The sequence below is a fragment of the Ambystoma mexicanum genome, chromosome 12 (assembly GCF_040938575.1).
Source record: "Ambystoma mexicanum isolate Mex_15411 chromosome 12, UKY_AmexF1_1, whole genome shotgun sequence".
NCBI lineage: Eukaryota > Metazoa > Chordata > Amphibia > Caudata > Ambystomatidae > Ambystoma > Ambystoma mexicanum.
The window spans coordinates 867,519,748-867,541,675 of NC_090936.1; positions in this window are offsets into that span (position 1 = coordinate 867,519,748).

Sequence of the window (21,928 nt, forward strand, 5' to 3'; positions counted from 1 at the left end):
ATTCTAAAATCTTAAAACTACCTTCAAACAATCAACAATGTGTGTGTAGCCATTTTCGCCCAGTAAAACTTACAATCATACTCACAAATGTAAGTTATGGATTGGCAAGCCAGAGGACATGTGATGTTATATTGTCCAGTCTCTGGATGCCCCATTAAGTGATAAGGTTTAAAGACCCTGTCAAAATAAATCTATAATCATGGATCAAAATGATGTTCAGTAAAGCAATGTAAGCCCTCCTGTAAGGATTCCTCTCACCCTTCCTCTGTGCTTTGATGGCAACACATTTGTTGGCCAAAGACGTATGAGGGACAACACAGGATACAAATTATTCAAGCAAGCACTAAACATAAAGTTTTTAAAAATTGACAAAGGGCCTCATTACACGGTAGGCGGTGAGCCATGGCGCTATTAGCTATTAGCGCCATGGCTCATGCCGGTAAAATACCGGCACCGCCTTGGCGGAAAGGGGATTTACCGCCCCATTCCAAGGTTGGAGGGGCGTAAAAATCCCCCTTCCACCATTGCCCTTCCCCATTCCCATTTCTGCCCCATAGGGCTCTATGGGAATGGGGAAGGTGCTAATTACGGCACCGCAATTTTGCGGTGCCGTAATTAGCTCCGAGGTCCCTTAGCAGGTTGGATTTTAACGCCTGCAAAAAGCAGGCGTTAAATCCCCCAACCCGCAAAGGTACCTCGTAGTAAGGCGGTTAGGATTTACCAGTACCGGTATTTTACCGGTACTGGAAAATCCCTACCGCCATCCGTGTAATGAGGCCCAAAGTGTTAATGTTAAGTCCTATAGACTAGAATTACAGTCGTGGCATAGACATTATAAATGTGCTCTCTTTCTTACCCAAGAAGGTAAAGACGTGTAGATTCAGTGGTCATACCGGCTCTGCCCACAGCATGTTCCACAGTATCATGGCCTACACTGCAATTTCTGAAGAGCATCCCAGCCTACTAAAACAGCTGGTTCATAAAGGGCTAGGCACTCCCATTTTCCATGTATGTCAATTCAATACTAACAGATGATGATGTCATTCATGTAATAAGTAGAATCTGTTCATCTTGATTGTTAACATTTGAAATGAAGCACATTTGTGCTTATTGACCATGTGCATATAAACTGACATGTTTTGATGAAGGAACACCTCTATCAAAGAGTCCAGGATGTCAGTGCTTATCTATCGCATTTTCCGCTATGAGCTTGTCGTAATTAAGCGTTTCCACTGGCTTGGTGCTTCATCTATATTAGCTTAGACAACTGTCTTTCCTGTGAACATAAACACTTTCAGATGATTGCATGTACAAAAATAACCTATCACGATAATCAGTTGAATTTGTGTGCATGTTTTGAACTGTGGTAATAAAACATTTTAAAATACTTCTGTTGTTCAATAATTACTGTTCTTTTATTGTGAATTTCTTCACGGTCTGCTGCTATATTTCTATAATAATGCTGAAAAAGTGGTTATGTGCTGACAATGGCAGAACAGGGAGAGCATTTGCTTTGAAAACCAATTTATAAACCGGTGAAGTGAGGCTTTTTTGCTCAGTTCACAGCTATTGTGTGCTTTTCATATAGAAAAATACAGCTTGAATGCACATTGGTTTTGTGCATGGCAGTTAAAACAGATCAATCATATCATGCATTCTGAAAGGTCCAATAATGTTATTCATGTGTGCGTGAAAAGAGAATGTGTCAAAGACAATAGTTCGGAATGCATATTTGTGAAATGCAACTTCTTTCAAAGTCTATAGGTATGCGGCTTAGCCTGGAGTTAGAGCATTTTCAACTACATGTAAACAGTGCCATTTATGGCAAACCCAGACTCTATATTTTGACAGATTACTAGTACACATCAGTAATTTGTTTTCTATACAATATTCCTATCAATCTTTAAATCTGCATGTGCAGCATCAAAATGTATCTATTGCCAGTGCAAAGTAATAAATTATTGCAATATAATGATATGATATGATGGTTTATTTATAACACGCTTAATACCCAGAGGTTTCTAAGCGCGGACCCGGGGATCAAACCTGTGTTGCTCCGTGAAGTCTTGCTTGCAAGGTGAGCACGTTGCTGCTGAGCTATCCTCCCTACAGGACAAAACAATAAAGATGTACTATCCACGTTATGCAATTTTCCATCAAATCCTAGTGAATCTAGATCAGATATGGAATAATTAGTGTCCCAATCATAGCAACATTTTTTAAAAACACATTAGGCTGCATTCCGAGTTTGGCGCAAAGGGATACCGGGCACCGGTAAGGACACCGGTGCCGGTAATCCCTTTGCGCCCTATTCTGAGTTCCCTTAGCGGGTCCCTTCCTTAACGCCTGCTTTTACCAGGCATTAAGGACGGGACCGTTAAGGGACTTTAGAGCTAATAGCGGTACCATTATTAGCGCCTTCCCATTGAGCCCTATGGGGGCTGAAATAGGAATGGGGAATGGCTGTGCTAAGTCAATGCCTAGTCTGGGATACTGAATGGAAACCCTTATTGATATATCTTTATGTCCAGTTCATGCGTTCTGGATGACTACCCCTATATAACACCCCTCTCTTGGAATCCCCCTGACCCCACTGAGCCAAGAAGTAGTTCTGTTTTGCAAGTTAAAAGGTTTATTTGATAATTTAAACAATAGATATATATATCACACTTTATAATAATTTAATAATTGAATATCACACTGAATCTGAGCAGTAATCAATAATGGATAGTCTGACACTAGCACACTTGTGAATAGGAACAGAAGAATAAGGTGGTAGAGAATGCTTTATATAAGTTCAGATGGATGTAATGTTGAATGAAAATGCAATACAGAAAATACTCAATATGATTTCAACAAAACAATGTAATCACTTTTCTCTGGCAATCCCCTCCCCCCTTTATGCAATGCAAGGAAATGGAAGGAAAGCACACAGTTCTCAGAAATGCAATCAAATGTAATTCAGTTCACCCCAGCAAGCTTAGACTACAGAAGTTTGAAACACAGGCCCCAAAATGCTTTTATATGTGATAGCAATATATTGGAAAATGTGCTAAAATGATTTTAATTCCCTCTGGAGGTTCAGGGTGAGTGGTATCTAGTTAATATTAGTCCAGGCTCACTCTAGCAATGATTCAGGGATGGTTCTTAAGAGGCAAACGAATTTTTAGCAAGGAAAGCAAGGAAGCTGCTGTTTTCACACGTGGAGAAATTTGCAAATCGCGGCAAATTCGCGAGTGCGTTTTTCGCGATTGCGGCAACAGTGTATGGGATAGGAATGCGGTTCTAGGTTCATTGATTCCCAGCTTTCAGAGGAAAGTTACTGCAAGTCTCTAAGACAAACGGTCACAGAGATATGAGCGATATGGTAAAGGTCGTTTTTCAGATTTGAAATTTTAAAGTTCAAAGTGACAAGTGACAGCTAGCAACTAGAAATGACAGGTGACAGCTTTGCAAATGACAGGTGACAGTTAGGAGGCAGTTCTACTTAGATTAAAATAGCTTGGATTAGATTATTTTAACTAAGAGATTGGTTCTGCACAGTTCTGCTAGGTACTCACAATATATTTAGAAATAAAATGGGCCTCGCCACGGATCTGGTCAGGTTTTCTTCACTCGCCACAGACGGTCTCTGCGCACAGCGGTCTGGGTCAGCTCTCTGGTTCTGATCAGGTCTGTGGGTCCGGATACAGCGGTCTCCGGTTTAGCTGGTCTCTCTCTGGATACAACACTGCTCTCTTGCAAATGGCAAGAGTTCTTGCAAAGAATTCAAACAGCTCGCCTGGCTGTGATAATGGCAATGATTTGAGGCCTGCTAAAGAGGGATTTAGCTTGTAGTTGACCTCTCTGCTACGAATTCTGAAGTAAAGTCTTGGTCTCTGAAGGTGGATAGATTGAAGTCTCTATGTTGGCTCTCTGGAGGTTGATGGAGGTAAAGTATGGATTTTCCCGGCAGAGCGTCCCGCAGCAGATGGAATTGAATGTCCCTATCTGTCCTGTCTGTCTGCTTTTATGTGTTTTGAAAATGGGTGTGTGTGCAGCATCACTAGGCTCTACCCCACTCCACTTGTCATTGGCCACTTCATCCTCTTCCCCTTGATTGGGGGAATGAAATGAAGTGTCATCATGATGAGGTCTGTTTATGGTACAGAGAACCCACCCCTGTCAAATTACACACAATCTATATTTTGACCCAAAAGACATATTTGCACAGGTACACATTTTTTTAAAATTACATGCACCCATCACATATCACAGGAGGTATACCCTGTCCAAATCTGCTCTTCCTGTGAGCTTGCATTCAGAAATGGCAACATTTGCACTTTTTAACTGGTTTCGTAATGTCAGACATTACCCCAAATTTATACACATGTGCGCAAGGAGTATGGACATTACTTGATGAAGTGTCAGATTTTTAACATGCATACATTTTAAGTAATACCCTCTTAACTACTAGCTTGCCCCCAGATCATACCACCGGTTCTAAAAACCTCTTAAAATGTGGGCAGAAAAATCACAAGAATTATGGTATCATTTAAATAATTTTCACAAGTCCGCTCTATGAATGATCCATCTTTTTAGAGTTATGTTCTGGCCCCAAAGGGGTGTGGTTTCCCCCCAGCACAAGGTTGAATTTCTGTTTTTTCCAGTTCTGCCAAGCCAGCTTGCTCTCACAGGCAGTGCTCCTCCCCTTTCCTTCCAGGAGGAAGCCACTTTTACGGCCCCCATAATAAAACATTTGCTTGAGTCAGGACAGGGCTTTGTTCAATTTCCTGCAGAGCCCAGGTAATTCAATCAGAGAAGTGTCATATCCCTTTTGGTGGGAGCATCAAAAAGCAGCTAGGCCTGGGAACACAGCTGTTGTGCAAGTCTCATCTCCTGTCGGGGGTAGCTGGTGGGCAGAATTCAGTTCCTTAAGCCAGGCCCCAGCTAATGTCACTTTTAGTTACCCAGTTTTCTGCATTCAAATAAAATTAACCATTTTTACATATGCAGCTAGAATGCTGATTCTAAGTTTAAAACTATGACATTTAAACAATTGCAACCTATGTGACACTCAAAAGTAGGCCACTCATTTCTTTTAAACATTTAGATTTTTAGTGTCTTTCAGTCCAAATTTACTTAAACTGCTGAAATCCACAACTTAGCCAGTCTTGTTATAAACCTTCAAGTCACTTCAGAATATAACTTTAGATTGTATCCACCTCTCAGTAAGTCTTTCTTTGGCCTGATTTGGGTTCATTTATTCAGTTTACACACAAAAAAAAGTCTGGTGTTGTTTTAAAACGCCGGCTTTCTGATAGTGGTGAGTACTGGTGATGCACCCATTTTTGGGATTTAAGAAAATGAATTCCCCACAATTCTAGGTTGCTTTTGGCAATCAGCATTGCCATTCCCAATGGTTTCAGACTACTGTGTGGGTAGTCCAATGGTGGTTTTAGGCAGTGCCCTTCTGTGCCCATAACATCGGCAAAAAGAGTGGCAGCCTATTCTTCATGCATTTCCCTGTACATTTTCTGGGAAGCTCTGGCCATCATGATGTTTTCCATGTCAGTACTGCACAGTTTTGAGGTAGGGCTCGGATGCATGGGTAAAAACATCCCACAGTGCCTAGTGTGGAGACTTTCACACCCATCCCAATATCAAACTCTAATTATGAAGTCCATCACTTGTAGTTACAATAAAAAGCACAGGAAGAAAGTCATTTTCCCGAATCTCATTAGGTGTTTGGACCATGACAAAGGATGGCATTAGAACACAGGTCTCCAGGTGCCAATGTCAGGTGCCTAGCTACCAGATCACGCCTACTCTGGTATCCCTGTCCACCGTAGGGCTGAGACAAGGCATCCACACACTATGTCTAGATCTCAGCGCATATGTTTGTTTATTTTAGAGTGGTTCCTCGATCATCTCAGTCCTTATCTCTTTATCTCTTAAGATGTCTTACTATAGTTAGAAAGAGCTTCATCCAAGGGTGGTCTTTGAATAGGAAACATACCCCCCATCATTGTAATGCAAGCACAATGGTTATCTAAGTTCTCTAGATTGATCCTTGGAATTTGCACAATACCTTAAATAGATATATTTTGCTTCAATTTAGCAGATGACTTCTTGGAATCGAGTTATGCTTTTAGATTATCTAGATATGTTTGGGCTTTAATTGCCACAAGAATATTGACTCAATTAAAAGTCATAATTTTGAGCGGTTCATATTTATTTTCTTGATTCATTCTGACAACAATACAGCTGGACCATTTAACCCCAATAAATGTGTCATGTGTGGAACATTTGCTATTTGGTGCATAGGGAGAGTTGCACTTTTCAGAGGGTTACATAGACCTCTTTTTATGTAGACTAGGTCATGCCCCCTCCCTTTACTTCTCCTTGTAGTCTCAACTATTGGTTTGGGGAAGGTTTCTTAGGAATGGCTGGTTGTGTTTTCTGATTGGTTTAACAGTTGTCAGAACATAACGGATGTTGGTCTTTCTCATGGTTGGTACAATCCTTTGATTGTTCACTTTCGGCAATACATGGACATCAGAGAGAACAAATAGTGTTACTGCTTTTGTAAGAGCATTGTGACAGCAGCTAAAGAAGATGAAACCAGTATTACAATTATCATGAGTGTGGTGCATGGACTAGAGAGTTGGATTAGAAGATGGCTGAACTGGTCAGCTAAGTTATACACTTTGGCGGAGAAGCAGGTGGGCTTATGAATTAGTTAGGAGAGTGGTGGAATGTTTAATGGGATTGAGGCAGCGTACATGCACCATCAGAGTATCTCTACTCTTGTTCGGTGCAACTTTCCAGATACCATTGGAATTAATAGATCGATTAAGCCATAGTTGCCCAATGAATGTTGTTGTTTAACAGTCCCTCTACTAGCCATTCCCCAGCTTTCTTTGATGATGCTGTCAAAACAAAAAGAAAAATACGTTTACTTCTAAAATACCATGTAGTCCCCAGTGTCCAGATAAATTCAGTCACCAAAAACGTTTTTTTTTCAGGTGAAGATCCTCAACTAGATCCTTTCTTTCACTCCTCAAGTAACCATCTGTAGTGGCTGATGATTTAATGAACATATGTTTGGGTTACAGAAATGCTCTTTAGTCAGGCCTAACTGATCACCAAATTTAGAATTCACAAAATTACAAAATGCAGATGATATTTGGACCTCGCCTAGAAACACTTTTAAACAGGCGCATTCATTATAAATGACTCATATCATATCATATTTCCTTTAATCTGCATCAAAAATGTAACATCTTGCGTAGGACCGTATGCATAATACTCATCGTAAATTATAATGTGTGATCATGTGCACAGCAAAAATATTGATCATAATAATATTCTGCTTCAATTAATTGTATTGCACAGCATGTTTTAAATTGTGTAGTTGCAAATATGTCAGATCATTATTGGGGTAATTTCAATTTAGTCAACATTAATCAATTAAGCAGTGGAACAAAGAGTGGTCAAAACAATGCACATTTGTTCAGTTCACCACAACATGATAAAAAAAAAATTCACAAGCACTGGCCAATACAATACATGCTTCCTCAATTGGACAACATGTAGTTCAACATGTTGACCCATGTTTCCATGAGTTCGGTGGCAGCCATGCTTTCTTAAGAAATTCCCATCTTCCTCTATTTAAAAGAAATAATGTCTTCTGAATGTCCCCTCTGATTGCTGGAATTTCATAAATAAAACTTGACAATTGTTTTGTAAATACAAACTAATCTTGACAGGCATATTCTGGAGGATGGCTGTTATGACAGATGATATTTGCCATACAAACATACCCATTGTGTGTTTTCTAAGCGTGCAGTGGTTCCTGGTTTAATCCAGAATCCACTGCAATGTCCTCTGTCTCATTTTCAACAGAATTGGTTCGAAACACCTACAATGTCAAATATCCCAGTACTGCCTGATGTGACCTCTGAGATCAGAGGACTCGTGTTTCCTCATCGTCTTGCCATCATTCTACAAAAGAAACGGGGACACACTGCTACTAACTTTGAGCACTTACCCATCTCTCGCTTACTTAAACTCTGCCCTAAAATCATATCTGTTTTTAAAAAAATGCTTGAAATATGACATTAATTCTGTATCTCACAAAGTATCTCAGAAAGTGTTGTTTCCAGGGATCTATAATGGCAGCTTCTTTTCTTCCCTTTCTTACCAAGAGCATTATTTTTCACACTTCTTCAGTCTAATTTGGCCACTCCTTTGTCTTCTTTCTGCCACTCCTGGGTTTCTTACATTGTTGTGCCTATAGGCGATTTAGTTTGTGGTGTGCACTTTACAAATGAACAAACATAAACTGTTAATGTGCCATTGGGAGCATTTATTTTTGGGTCAATTTGATGAGAAAGGCCATTTGCTCTTCTCATTTGTACGGGATGAGGAGAATGACTGTCTCCCACTCAACTGTCACAGGGTCAATACCAAGATTCTCTCCAAGAGTGAAAGGAGCCAGTCAGGCCACCCCATAGCACTTCATGGGCCTGCCCCAAGGCTTCCCACTATAGACAACGGCACAATAGTTATCCTTTCTCTCTCAGAGACACCCAAAGCCACCCGCCAGCCCTACTGTGAACATCAAAGATCACTCACTCAGGACTGTCATGGAAACAACCACACACTTTGCACAAAACAGGAGGCCTTGTGAGCCTTGATGCGGCATCCTTCAACAGGCCATTTGTCCTGATTGCTGACTCTTTCCCTAAGGGGTGATTTTCAGATCGCTCAGAAGAGGTTTTTGAAAAAAGGCGTAAAAGTGTTGCACACCAGGACATTTTGGTTGTTATGGGAGGAGCAGTCGGATCATGGAACGCAATTAATGGGTCTGACTCCCATTCCTCCTCCGCCTGTCAAAACCAAATGGTGGTTCGGCTGCTTGTCATTTTCATGCTCGTGGAAAACTATTGGATTCCTAGGGAATCTGCTGGCTTTTGCCTTATCCAAGCTAGCGTTCGGCTTCCATAGGAAAGCATTGTAAATGCATCCCATACATTAGGGCAGCATTTACACTTCTTTGCACTACGTCGTGAAAAACATGTTTTTTAAGCTGGATCTGGCATCTTTTGGAAACATGTTTTGCAATGTGCAGTGCAAACAACAGAAATAGCTACTAAAGAGGCTGTGAATGCACATGATGCCAGTCCAATCTGTCCTATTTACACTTTTAGAACATTGGGGGTCATTATGACCCTGGCGCTAAGGGGTTAACGGTGCCGTAAAAGGCTGCGGCACCGTTAACCCCTTAGCGCCTAATTACGAGGACCCTTTGTGGCTCCCGACCTTAACGGCTGGTCTGGACCAGCTGTTAAAGTAGGGACCCGCAAAGGGACCTTGAAGGTAATTACGGTACCGCAATTTGCAGTACCGTAATTACCGCCTTCCCCATTCCCATTGAGCCCTATGGGGCAAAAATGGGAATGGGGAAGGGCCAATGGTGCAATGGGGAATTACCGCCCCGCCAACCTTGGAATGGGGTGGTAATTCCCCATTGCACCATGGCGGACTTGTTACAATACCGGCAGCAACCATGGTGCTAATAGTGCCATTGGTTACCGCCGGTGTTGTAATGAGGGCCATTGATATTAGATAATTGATGCTGCAATGTGCTTCATGGAGCTACTGTTACCAATCAGTACTTTTGGGCATAGTGCACAAAATTACCCAGACTCACTTTTAAGTGGAAAAGGTCGCTTTAATGTGACAGGCCACGGCTCACAAAACCGCTAACCTGCCTCCCTGGTCTTACAGACTAGCATATCAATTTTAACAATTGGCAAATAAATAAATAAACAGTTTCAATTCCCCAACAAATAAATAAATACACAATTTAAATTCCTCCCTTCCTGTCCCTTGCTCCCTCCCTTCCTCTGAAATTCCTCTCAACCTTCATTTCTGCTTTCAGCCATCTTCTCCCCGAGGCTACATCCTTCCTTCTTCAATACCTCTTCCCCCTCTTTGTATCCCTGGGGAAGAACGTTTGTGCAAACCACGTCCTTTACCATGCTAATACCCCATTATGCTTCCCCCGTCCCTCTCCCAAAGGGCCATGTCCCCCCTCAAAACCAATCTCCTAGAAGCAACTCTATGACCTCCAGCCAGGCTGCCCTGCCACATCAGCAACAATGAACACCTTGTATCATATTGCCCTTTTACTGACCCAGCCTGTCACACAAAACCACCATCCCCCTGTAAAAACCACCCCTCACCTTCTCGAAACCCGAAAAGTAAAGTGGGGGGCAAAACAAAAAGAAGAAAATCAAGGCCCCCCCCATATTACCAAAAGAAAGTGGGAGGGTGGGGACAAATGCTACGTCCTAATCATCGATTGCTCCCGAACATTCCCTGTACCCTATATATCCCCCATGGAGGTGCTCTATGCACAGGCCAGCTCGTTGGCCCATGCAGCGCCCAAAAACAACCCAGAGGAAACGCTTGCGTGTTCCTTTTGGGCCCCCCTGAGCACTGATTCTGCTAACGAAAAGTGGTGGTGTTTAACTAACTTGCTGATGATTTCCTCCTGCTTCATATTGCGTCTTTCACTCTTTTCCCAGGAATCCAGCTGGATGCTTTTCGACAGCAATGAATGATAGTTTGATGTAATCTTTTTCGGGAAATGGTTAAAACCTTGATGTTTATGGATTTTTGATGTTTTAATGTTGCCCCATGCGTTGTTCATACAGTAAATGGGCACTTTTTGTATCTTCAAGATTCTTTTGAATTCGTACATGTCTTGAATTAAATTCTCATCTGTACTTTCACTCTGCTTTTCTATTTAGGTTTTTGGCAGCTGTGCTGTATTGCTGGCTTAAGTTGATAGTCTGAAAGCAAGCGCCTTCAAACACATAATGCCTCCGCCTATTTATATCAGTGGTAATTATAAGAGAGAGCTTTACTTGTCAAGACAAATCTGAACTTCCGTCATGTGTATTCAGTACAACGTATTTATGCTCTGAATACACTGATGTAAAACGCGGTGCATTCCTCTCTGCCAGCAGAATGCTTCCAATCTCTCGCACACATTAAAACCACCAAAGATGATTCCAGATTTTTCTAAAAAGATGGTCTGGTTTGTTTGAGAAGTGTTAAATTCCATGAAAAATATCAATTGCCATTAGGCCCATTAAACCAGTGTGCATCAGTCTTGAAGATGTGATTAATGATGTTATTTGTATGCTAATTGGTAAACAATTTAGCCAATGTGATTGGTCAATTTCAGCAACTTTCTTTAATTTTGACATTTATATATTAGCACCTCAAAGGTTTAATGTGTTTTGGTGCCAGAACAAACACAGCATTTTCGTTAGAGAGGTGCCTAAGGGCCTCAATAACAAAATGATTTACATGTGCGGGTGCAAAGTGTGGAAAATGTAGTTTGCACTTGCATCCAAACGCAAATGAACATGCATGGCAATGCACAAGAAATTACACGTGTGACACATGCCATTTAGGTGCACTTTGTACTTGCAATGGACCTGTTTCTCAAAAAAGGGAACAAAGCAGGTGCCGTCACTTGAACTGATAAATAATGTGTGAAAGAGATAGGTGGAAAAAAGTCTGCATCTTTACCCGAAAGTTGTGTTGAGAATTGAAATGAAAATGACCTGCGTTTGTGAATTTTTTTTTATGAGAAAATGTACATTTGTTCCTCCAGTCTTGCCCATCTGACTTATGGCAGGATGGAAGACAGACAAGTTAATAAAGGAGCGCATTTCTTTGTGGGCGAGTGTGTCCCTCATCTGAATTACCTTGAATGCACGCCTCTAGACACACCCATTTTGCAAGTGCAAAGTGGGGATATGAGGAGATGCATCGCTTCCTGCCAATCACGTTGTAGGTATTCTTTTTCCATGCAACTAGATGAATGGCTTTATTCATAGTTTTGAGTATCTGGCACCATTTGCAAAACAAATATTCATGACTTGGCCTCAAAGAGCTGTAGATGGTGGTTAGAGATATACAACTTTACAACTTGTGTAGCAAGTGTAATGGTCACTATATCACAGACATTTCCTTTTCTTTATTTGTATTTATGTTTGAACTCTGTTGTGGGAAATAACAACAACAAAAGACACAATGCATTCTATCAAATCTCTGAATACAGTCATACAATAAGATAAGGATTCCTGTCACGATTTACATCATACCTTGCATGCCCAATCCTAACCATCACCACAAAAGCGGTCTAAATGCCAACCTGTGGCTGTGACATGTTTTGTGGCAGAGAAGAGTGCAGTGCCGAAGCAAGGCTCTAGAGAAAGTTAGGTCTCTGTTCTTTAGTGCAAGGGGACTACTATCAATGAGCACATGAGAGGCTTCCAATTGAACAGCATTATTTTGATGGGTCTAATTCTGGGAGAATCTATGTATCAATACTTATTACTTTTGTATATATGATTAATATTATGATAATATCTTCCCTACTCACATTTATCATTAACCGAAAAAGTGCATGCACTTTCAATACAATGGGCCACGTCCCAAGCTTTTAGCACCGGATCACAAGATGATGTGACAGTGTAAATTCCCATTTATTTTGAGCCCATAGGACTCAAGGGGGCATTGTTGGCGCAATTACTGCAGCGCTAATTGTACCGCAGTAAGTGCACAGAAAATGGGTGGTAAGTCAACGTATTCATCCCCAGCTCAGAGCTGAGGTGAATGCTCCGAGTCCCCCACAAACCTGGGATTGGGCGAAGCGGTCATGCATCGGTAATAGCATTACCGCAGCATTTTTACCACTCCGACAACTCCTGATGTGGACCATTTATACTGATAAATAGGAACACAATAATACTTTTCTCTCTTTCTTGGTTTGCTTTCATGTATATTTATTTTCTCCTAGAGATAATGTAACATAGAGTAGTTAAAAAATATACAGTTCCTAATGTAAGCAATAAAGTAGTTGAGTAGATACCCACCATCCTATTCTTCTATTCAATTCTAAAATCTTAAAACTACCTTCAAACAATCAACAATGTGTGTGTAGCCATTTTCGCCCAGTAAAACTTACAATCATACTCACAAATGTAAGTTATGGATTGGCAAGCCAGAGGACATGTGAGGTTATATTGACCAGTCTCTGGATGCCCCATTAAGTGATAAGGTTTAAAGACCCTGTCAAAATAAATCTATAATCATGGATCAAAATGATGTTCAGTAAAGCAATGTAAGCCCTCCTGTAAGGATTCCTCTCACCCTACCTCTGTGCTTTGATGGCAACACATTTGTTGGCCAAAGACGTATGAGGGACAACACAGGATACAAATTATTCAAGCAAGCACTAAACATAAAGTTTTTAAAAATTGACAAAGGGCCTCATTACACGGTAGGCGGTGAGCCATGGCGCTATTAGCTATTAGCGCCATGGCTCATGCCGGTAAAATACCGGCACCGCCTTGGCGGAAAGGGGATTTACCGCCCCATTCCAAGGTTGGAGGGGCGTAAAAATCCCCCTTCCACCATTGCCCTTCCCCATTCCCATTTCTGCCCCATAGGGCTCTATGGGAATGGGGAAGGTGCTAATTACGGCACCGCAATTTTGCGGTGTCGTAATTAGCTCCGAGGTCCCTTAGCAGGTTGGATTTTAACGCCTGCAAAAAGCAGGCGTTAAATCCCCCAACCCGCAAAGGTACCTCGTAGTAAGGCGGTAAGGATTTACCAGTACCGGTATTTTACCGGTACTGGAAAATCCCTACCGCCATCCGTGTAATGAGGCCCAAAGTGTTAATGTTAAGTCCTATAGACTAGAATTACAGTCGTGGCATAGACATTATAAATGTGCTCTCTTTCTTACCCAAGAAGGTAAAGACGTGTAGATTCAGTGGTCATACCGGCTCTGCCCACAGCATGTTCCACAGTATCATGGCCTACACTGCAATTTCTGAAGAGCATCCCAGCCTACTAAAACAGCTGGTTCATAAAGGGCTAGGCACTCCCATTTTCCATGTATGTCAATTCAATACTAACAGATGATGATGTCATTCATGTAATAAGTAGAATCTGTTCATCTTGATTGTTAACATTTGAAATGAAGCACATTTGTGCTTATTGACCATGTGCATATAAACTGACATGTTTTGATGAAGGAACACCTCTATCAAAGAGTCCATGATGTCAGTGCTTATCTATCGCATTTTCCGCCATGAGCTTTTCGTAATTAAGCGTTTCCACTGGCTTGGTGCTTCATTTATATTAGCTTAGACAACTGTCTTTCCTGTGAACATAAACACTTTCAGATGATTGCATGTACAAAAATAACCTATCACGATAATCAGTTGAATTTGTGTGCATGTTTTGAACTGTGGTAATAAAACATTTTAAAATACTTCTGTTGTTCAATAATTACTGTTCTTTTATTGTGAATTTCTTCACGGTCTGCTGCTATATTTCTATAATAATGCTGAAAAAGTGGTTATGTGCTGACAATGGCAGAACAGGGAGAGCATTTGCTTTGAAAACCAATTTATAAACCAGTGAAGTGAGGCTTTTTTGCTCAGTTCACAGCTATTGTGTGCTTTTCATATAGAAAAATACAGCTTGAATGCACATTGGTTTTGTGCATGGCAGTTAAAACAGATTAATCATATCATGCATTCTGAAAGGTCCAATAATGTTATTCATGTGTGCGTGAAAAGAGAATGTGTCAAAGACAATAGTTCGGAATGCATATTTGTGAAATGCAACTTCTTTCAAAGTCTATAGGTATGCGGCTTAGCCTGGAGTTAGAGCATTTTCAACTACATGTAAACAGTGCCATTTATGGCAAACCCAGACTCTATATTTTGACAGATTACTAGTACACATCAGTAATTTGTTTTCTATACAATATTCCTATCAATCTTTAAATCTGCATGTGCAGCATCAAAATGTATCTATTGCCAGTGCAAAGTAATAAATTATTGCAATATAATGATATGATATGATGGTTTATTTATAACACGCTTAATACCCAGAGGTTTCTAAGCGCGGACCCGGGGATCAAACCTGTGTTGCTCCGTGAAGTCTTGCTTGCAAGGTGAGCACGTTGCTGCTGAGCTATCCTCCCTACAGGACAAAACAATAAAGATGTACTATCCACGTTATGCAATTTTCCATCAAATCCTAGTGAATCTAGATCAGATATGGAATAATTAGTGTCCCAATCATAGCAACATTTTTTAAAAACACATTAGGCCGCATTCCGAGTTTGGCGCAAAGGGATACCGGGCACCGGTAAGGACACCGGTGCCGGTAATCCCTTTGCGCCCTATTCTGAGTTCCCTTAGCGGGTCCCTTCCTTAACGCCTGCTTTTACCAGGCGTTAAGGACGGGACCGTTAAGGGACTTTAGAGCTAATAGCGGTACCATTATTAGCGCCTTCCCCCTTCCCATTGAGCCCTATGGGGGCTGAAATAGGAATGGGGAATGGCTGTGCTAAGTCAATGCCTAGTCTGGGATACTGAATGGAAACCCTTATTGATATATCTTTATGTCCAGTTCATGCGTTCTGGGTGACTACCCCTATATAACACCCCTCTCTTGGAATCCCCCTGACCCCACTGAGCCAAGAAGTAGTTCTGTTTTGCAAGTTAAAAGGTTTATTTGATAATTTAAACAATAGATATATATATCACACTTTATAATAATTTAATAATTGAATATCACACTGAATCTGAGCAGTAATCAATAATGGATAGTCTGACACTAGCACACTTGTGAATAGGAACAGAAGAATAAGGTGGTAGAGAATGCTTTATATAAGTTCAGATGGATGTAATGTTGAATGAAAATGCAATACAGAAAATACTCAATATGATTTCAACAAAACAATGTAATCACTTTTCTCTGGCAATCCCCTCCCCCCTTTATGCAATGCAAGGAAATGGAAGGAAAGCACAGAGTTCTCAGAAATGCAATCAAATGTAATTCAGTTCACCCCAGCAAGCTTAGACTACAGAAGTTTGAAACACAGGCCCCAAAATGCTTTTATATGTGATAGCAATATATTGGAAAATGTGCTAAAATGATTTTAATTCGCTCTGGAGGTTCAGGGTGAGTGGTATCTAGTTAATATTAGTCCAGGCTCACTCTAGCAATGATTCAGGGATGGTTCTTAAGAGGCAAACGAATTTTTAGCAAGGAAAGCAAGGAAGCTGCTGTTTTCACACGTGGAGAAATTTGCAAATCGCGGCAAATTCGCGAGTGCGTTTTTCGTGATTGCGGCAACAGTGTATGGGATAGGAATGCGGTTCTAGGTTCGTTGATTCCCAGCTTTCAGAGGAAAGTTACTGCAAGTCTCTAAGACAAACGGTCACAGAGATATGAGCGATATGGTAAAGGTCGTTTTTCAGATTTGAAATTTTAAAGTTCAAAGTGACAAGTGACAGCTAGCAACTAGAAATGACAGGTGACAGCTTTGCAAATGACAGGTGACAGTTAGGAGGCAGTTCTACTTAGATTAAAATAGCTTGGATTAGATTATTTTAACTAAGAGATTGGTTCTGCACAGTTCTGCTAGGTACTCACAATATATTTAGAAATAGAATGGGCCTCGCCACGGATCTGGTCAGGTTTTCTTCACTCGCCACAGACGGTCTCTGCGCACAGCGGTCTGGGTCAGCTCTCTGGTTCTGATCAGGTCTGTGGGTCCGGATACAGCGGTCTCCGGTTCAGCTGGTCTCTCTCTGGATACAACACTGCTCTCTGGCAAATGGCAAGAGTTCTTGCAAAGAATTCAAACAGCTCGCCTGGCTGTGATAATGGCAATGATTTGAGGCCTGCTAAAGAGGGATTTAGCTTGTAGTTGACCTCTCTGCTACGAATTCTGAAGTAAAGTCTTGGTCTCTGAAGGTGGATAGATTGAAGTCTCTATGTTGGCTCTCTGGAGGTTGATGGAGGTAAAGTATGGACTTTCCCGGCAGAGCGTCCCGCAGCAGATGGAATTGAATGTCCCTATCTGTCCTGTCTGTCTGCTTTTATGTGTTTTGAAAATGGGTGTGTGTGCAGCATCACTAGGCTCTACCCCTCTCCACTTGTCATTGGCCACTTCATCCTCTTCCCCTTGATTGGGGGAATGAAATGAAGTGTCATCATGATGAGGTCTGTTTATGGTACAGAGAACCCACCCCTGTCAAATTACACACAATCTATATTTTGACCCAAAAGACATATTTGCACAGGTACACATTTGTTTAAAATTACATGCACCCATCACATATCACAGGAGGTATACCCTGTCCAAATCTGCTCTTCCTGGGAGCTTGCATTCAGAAATGGCAACATTTGCACTTTTTAACTGGTTTCGTAATGTCGGACATTACCCCAAATGTATACACATGTGCGCAAGGAGTATGGACTTTACTTGATGAAGTGTCAGATTTTTAACATGCATACATTTTAAGTAATACCCTCTTAACTACTAGCTTGCCCCCAGATCATACCACCGGTTCTAAAAACCTCTTAAAATGTGGGCAGAAAAATCACAAGAATTATGGTATCATTTAAATAATTTTCACAAGTCCGCTCTATGAATGATCCATCTTTTTAGAGTTATGTTCTGGCCCCAAAGGGGTGTGGTTTCCCCCCAGCACAAGGTTGAATTTCTGGTTTTTCCAGTTCTGCCAAGCCAGCTTGCTCTCACAGGCAGTGCTCCTCCCCTTTCCTTCCAGGAGGAAGCCACTTTTACAGCCCCCATAATAAAACATTTGCTTGAGTCAGGACAGGGCTTTGTTCAATTTCCTGCAGAGCCCAGGTAATTCAATCAGAGAAGTGTCATATCCCTTTTGGTGGGAGCATCAAAAAGCAGCTAGGCCTGGGAACACAGCTGTTGTGCAAGTCTCATCTCCTGTCGGGGGTAGCTGGTGGGCAGAATTCAGTTCCTTAAGCCAGGCCCCAGCTAATGTCACTTTTAGTTACCCAGTTTTCTGCATTCAAATAAAATTAACCATTTTTACATATGCAGCTAGAATGCTGATTCTAAGTTTAAAACTATGACATTTAAACAATTGCAACCTATGTGACACTCAAAAGTAGGCCACTCATTTCTTTTAAACATTTAGATTTTTAGTGTCTTTCAGTCCAAATTTACTTAAACTGCTGAAATCCACAACTTAGCCAGTCTTGTTATAAACCTTCAAGTCACTTCAGAATATAACTTTAGATTGTATCCACCTCTCAGTAAGTCTTTCTTTGGCCTGCTTTGGGTTCATTTATTCAGTTTTACACACAAAAAAAAGTCTGGTGTTGTTTTAAAACGCCGGCTTTCTGATAGTGGTGAGTACTGGTGATGCACCCATTTTTGGGATTTAAGAAAATGAATTCCCCACAATTCTAGGTTGCTTTTGGCAATGAGCATTGCCATTCCCAATGGTTTCAGACTACTGTGTGGGTAGTCCAATGGTGGTTTTAGGCAGTGCCCTTCTGTGCCCATAACATCGGCAAAAAGAGTGGCAGCCTATTCTTCATGCATTTCCCTGTACATTTTCTGGGAAGCTCTGGCCATCATGATGTTTTCCATGTCAGTACTGCACAGTTTTGAGGTAGGGCTCGGATGCATGGGTAAAAACATCCCACAGTGCCTAGTGTGGAGACTTTCACACCCATCCCAATATCAAACTCTAATTATGCAGTCCATCACTTGTAGTTACAATAAAAAGCACAGGAAGAAAGTCATTTTCCCGAATCTCATTAGGTGTTTGGACCATGACAAAGGATGGCATTAGAACACAGGTCTCCAGGTGCCAATGTCAGGTGCCTAGCTACCAGATCACGCCTACTCTGGTATCCCTGTCCACCGTAGGGCTGAGACAAGGCATCCACACACTATGTCTAGATCTCAGCGCATATGTTTGTTTATTTTAGAGTGGTTCCTCGATCATCTCAGTCCTTATCTCTTTATCTCTTAAGATGTCTTACTATAGTTAGAAAGAGCTTCATCCAAGGGTGGTCTTTGAATAGGAAACATACCCCCCATCATTGTAATGCAAGCACAATGGTTATCTAAGTTCTCTAGATTGATCCTTGGAATTTGCACAATACCTTAAATAGATATATTTTGCTTCAATTTAGCAGATGACTTCTTGGAATCGAGTTATGCTTTTAGATTATCTAGATATGTTTGGGCTTTAATTGCCACAAGAATATTGACTCAATTAAAAGTCATAATTTGGAGCGGTTCATATTTGTTTTCTTGATTCATTCTGACAACAATACAGCTGGACCATTTAACCCCAATAAATGTGTCATGTGTGGAACATTTGCTATTTGGTGCATAGGGAGAGTTGCACTTTTCAGAGGGTTACATAGACCTCTTTTTATGTAGACTAGGTCATGCCCCCTCCCTTTACTTCTCCTTGTAGTCTCAACTATTGGTTTGGGGAAGGTTTCTTAGGAATGGCTGGTTGTGTTTTCTGATTGGTTTAACAGTTGTCAGAACATAACGGCTGTTGGTCTTTCTCATGGTTGGTACAATCCTTTGATTGTTCACTTTCGGCAATACATGGACATCAGAGAGAACAAATAGTGTTACTGCTTTTGTAAGAGCATTGTGACAGCAGCTAAAGAAGATGAAACCAGTATTACAATTATCATGAGTGTGGTGCATGGACTAGAGAGTTGGATTAGAAGATGGCTGAACTGGTCAGCTAAGTTATACACTTTGGCGGAGAAGCAGGTGGGCTTATGAATTAGTTAGGAGAGTGGTGGAATGTTTAATGGGATTGAGGCAGCGTACATGCACCATCAGAGTATCTCTACTCTTGTTCGGTGCAACTTTCCAGATACCATTGGAATTAATAGATCGATTAAGCCATAGTTGCCCAATGAATGTTGTTGTTTAACAGTCCCTCTACTAGCCATTCCCCAGCTTTCTTTGATGATGCTGTCAAAACAAAAAGAAAAATACGTTTACTTCTAAAATACCATGTAGTCCCCAGTGTCCAGATAAATTCAGTCACCAAAAACGTTTTTTTTTCAGGTGAAGATCCTCAACTAGATCCTGTCTTTCACTCCTCAAGTAACCATCTGTAGTGGCTGATGATTTAATGAACATATGTTTGGGTTACAGAAATGCTCTTTAGTCAGGCCTAACTGATCACCAAATTTAGAATTCACAAAATTACAAAATGCAGATGATATTTGGACCTCGCCTAGAAACACTTTTAAACAGGCGCATTCATTATAAATGACTCATATCATATCATATTTCCTTTAATCTGCATCAAAAATGTAACATCTTGCGTAGGACCGTATGCATAATACTCATCGTAAATTATAATGTGTGATCATGTGCACAGCAAAAATATTGATCATAATAATATTCTGCTTCAATTAATTGTATTGCAGAGCATGTTTTAAATTGTGTAGTTGCAAATATGTCAGATCATTATTGGGGTAATTTCAATTTAGTCAACATTAATCAATTAAGCAGTGGAACAAAGAGTGGTCAAAACAATGCACATTTGTTCAGTTCACCACAACATGATAAAAAAAAAATTCACAAGCACTGGCCAATACAATACATGCTTCCTCAATTGGACAACATGTAGTTCAACGTGTTGACCCATGTTTCCATGAGTTCGGTGGCAGCCATGCTTTCTTAAGAAATTCCCATCTTCCTCTATTTAAAAGAAATAATCTCTTCTGAATGTCCCCTCTGATTGCTGGAATTTCATAAATAAAACTTGACAATTGTTTTGTAAATACAAACTAATCTTGACAGGCATATTCTGGAGGATGGCTGTTATGACAGATGATATTTGCCATACAAACATACCCATTGTGTGTTTTCTAAGCGTGCAGTGGTTCCTGGTTTAATCCAGAATCCACTGCAATGTCCTCTGTCTCATTTTCAACAGAATTGGTTCGAAACACCTACAATGTCAAATATCCCAGTACTGCCTGATGTGACCTCTGAGATCAGAGGACTCGTGTTTCCTCATCGTCCTGCCATCATTCTACAAAAGAAACAGGGACACACTGCTACTAACTTTGAGCACTTACCCATCTCTCGCTTACTTAAACTCTGCCCTAAAATCATATCTGTTTTTTAAAAAATGCTTGAAATATGACATTAATTCTGTATCTCACAAAGTATCTCAGAAAGTGTTGTTTCCAGGGATCTATAATGGCAGCTTCTTTTCTTCCCTTTCTTACCATGAGCCTTATTTTTCACACTTCTTCAGTCTAATTTGGCCACTCCTTTGTCTTCTTTCTGCCACTCCTGGGTTTCTTACATTGTTGTGCCTATAGGCGATTTAGTTTGTGGTGTGCACTTTACAAATGAACAAACATAAACTGTTAATGTGCCATTGGGAGCATTTATTTTTGGGTCAATTTGATGAGAAAGGCCATTTGCTCTTCTCATTTGTACGGGATGAGGAGAAAGACTGTCTCCCACTCAACTGTCACAGGGTCAATACCAAGATTCTCTCCAAGAGTGAAAGGAGCCAGTCAGGCCACCCCATAGCACTTCATGGGCCTGCCCCAAGGCTTCCCACTATAGACAACGGCACACAAGTTATCCTTTCTCTCTCAGAGACACCCAAAGCCACCCGCCAGCCCTACTGTGAACATCAAAGATCACTCACTCAGGACTGTCATGGAAACAACCACACACTATGCACAAAACAGGAGGCCTTGTGAGCCTTGATGCGGCATCCTTCAACAGGCCATTTGTCCTGATTGCTGACTCTTTCCCTAAGGGGTGATTTTCAGATCGCTCAGAAGAGGTTTTTGAAAAAAGGCGTAAAAGTGTTGCACACCAGGACATTTTGGTTGTTATGGGAGGAGCAGTCGGATCATGGAACGCAATTAATGGGTCTGACTCCCATTCCTCCTCCGCCTGTCAAAACCAAATGGTGGTTCGGCTGCTTGTCATTTTCATGCTCGTGGAAAACTATTGGATTCCTAGGGAATCTGCTGGCTT